The sequence below is a fragment of the Microplitis mediator genome, chromosome 3 (genome assembly GCF_029852145.1).
Source record: "Microplitis mediator isolate UGA2020A chromosome 3, iyMicMedi2.1, whole genome shotgun sequence".
Classification (NCBI taxonomy): domain Eukaryota; kingdom Metazoa; phylum Arthropoda; class Insecta; order Hymenoptera; family Braconidae; genus Microplitis; species Microplitis mediator.
Window position 1 is genome coordinate 16,438,196 of NC_079971.1, and position 2,815 is coordinate 16,441,010.

The window sequence follows — 2,815 nt, forward strand, 5'->3', positions numbered from 1 at the left end:
AATCATAATCAGCAATTGCAAATGACACGTTTGTGTAATCGACTTTTATCCGTCAGATGTCACTAACTGTCAACACTACATACTATTTTTCTCTTTTGAAAAGAAAAGGTAACTTACCCTGATAGCCACCTTATCGACAAGTTAACTTCAGGCTACTGCCGTATTCTGAAGCCAATTTAAAGGAAAGTGTTGGCGAGAAAACAGTTACCTTTAAGTTGACAGTGAATTGTCTGTAACTTGAATTCAATTTGACTACAAGTCTTACTGTCAGACAATGACATTAAGTTGATTGGAAGTTTCACTTCAAATTGACAGCAAGTTTTTCTGTCAAATCACATTCAGATGACGGCAGTAGATTTGCATCAACTTGCTCGCAAGAATTATCCAGCCGAGGCTTGCCAGAAACTTGTCGTTAAATTAGCCGTAAATGTTTCACTGCAGAACTTCTGAGCAATTATCTTTAAAGTGTGGCTATCAGGGTATTGTTAAATCTTTCGAGTTTAAATGATTCAACTACGGCCTGATAGCCAAGCTGGCAGCAAGCTGGTGACAACCTATTGCAGCAACTTTTAACCAAGTTGACTGCAAAATTTGGCATTTCCATAAGTTGACGGCAACTGGTCGTCAACGTTCTGAGAAAGTTGAGGGCAAAAGTTGACACTCCATTAGTTGACAGGAAGTTGCCTTCACTGTCCTCAGAAAGTTGGCGACAATCTATTGTCGCAACCCTGATCGAAAAACTTTCTGGACGGAAAGTTGGCGTCAAATAGTTGCGATTAAGTTGACAACTTTCAGCTTTTGTAACTGTTGACTACAAGTTGTTATCAACTTCCTGAGAAAATTGGAGAAAACTTTCCGTCAACTTATGGAAACGCCAATTTTTGCAGCCAACTCGGTGACAAGTTGCTGCAATAGCTCAGGAAACCAGAGAATCAGCTTAGAAATTGAAATGAAACTTTCGACATCTTAATGACGTACACTACACGGAGAGAAATTAATTATTGTATCTACAATAAAAAAATTGTAATTTTAACTATCTAAAATGGTAATAACATTTTTCAGCGGTTATAATAATTAGTATTACTATTAAAAATGATAACAGTTACAATTGATGATGGTAGCGGTTACTATCGAAGATGCTTATTGTAATTATTAAAAATTATAATTGTTACAATAGAAGATGGTAACTGTTACCATTCAAAGTTGTGAAAATTCTTAACTAAGAATGTGTGTGTGCTCGCGTGAGTGTGTGCATGAGTGCGCTCGCGCGTGTGTGTGCATGTGTACGTGCGTGGGTATATGTGTGCGCGCGCGCGTGTGTGTGTGTGTGTGTGTGTGTGTGTGTGTGTGTGTGTGTGTGTGTGTGTGTGTGTGTGTGTGTGTGTGTGTGTGTGTGTGTGTGTGTGTGTGTGTGTGTGTGTGTGTGTGTGTGAAATTAATCACTTCCCCAGTTAATCAAATTACACATAGACAAGCGTCAGACTATAAAGTTTAGATTTTAATTTTTTATTAGCTTAGATGGTCATCATTATTTTGGCTGATAATAACCATTACCATCAGGTTATTAAGAATTACGATTTTTTATAACAGTAGTAATTATTTAAGATAATAACAGTTATAATTTCTGGTTATCATAAATAATTGTAAACTTTACCATATAGATGTTAGATACTACCATTCAGATTTTTTATATGTAATAATTTAAATGATATCATTACACCGGCACACAAAAAAAAATAAGTTCTCTGTACTTTTGACGGGACCGATTTATTCCCATGTATTTAGACCCGCTGAATCCGAATCCAAGGTCCGTTTAACCCGTACACCCTCAGATTTTTAGAAAACTTTAAAAAACCTCAAAAATACACAAAAATCGACCGTTTTTTTAATTTATAAATTTTTTTAACCCTAATTAAGCATGATTTTTATGTATTTCGGTCCTCCACATACTAACCTGAAGTTTATTTAAAACATTAGCCATTCAAAGTCTGAGTAAATTCCAAAAAACCCCAAAAATTTGCAAAAAAGCAAAAAAATTCTTAGTATTGTGATGAAAAAAATTTTATAGGGCTAAATAAATAATTGTTTTCATGTATGTTTATCTGTCACATATAATTCTCGAACATCCATGGCTCAGACATCTCTAAAATTTTAAATAAATGGCAAACATTCCCAAAAAATCGAAAAAACTAAAATTTGGTATAACAAAAATCAATTTTTAAATCGAAATAAATAAAAGAAATCATATTGTTTGATCTGTGATATATATATAAAAAATATTTTGGCCTAAAACATAAAAAAATTTTACTGTGCTTCAAAAAATCTTTATAGAAACGTTATTTCAATATTAATTCGTTCTCCGCTTATATCTAACCCTTTTGTCCTCAAATGTCCTACATAAAGGGTTTCTCTTTCGTTTCCTCATTTCTTCAGGTAGATCCTTCTGTAGTGTCCAACAATCTGCCATCATATTGACATCCCACTTACCTTGATAACGTTTTTCCATTACACTGATGTCCTGATGGAATCTTTCACCTTGCTCTTTACTATAGTCACCAAGATTTTCAGGAAAGTGTGAAAGGTGAGAATGTCAATAGTGCAATTTGGAATTCATTAAGCAACCCAAAGTATCATAGTTGTATATATATATCACAGATCAAACAATATGATTTCTTTTATTTATTTCGATTTAAAAATTGATTTTTACCCAGTGAACACATGACCTTATTTTGACGTCATACGTAGGTCATAGCAATGTCACGACATCTGATGTAAATTTGATGTCAATCTGACGTTCTACATGACTTTAATATAA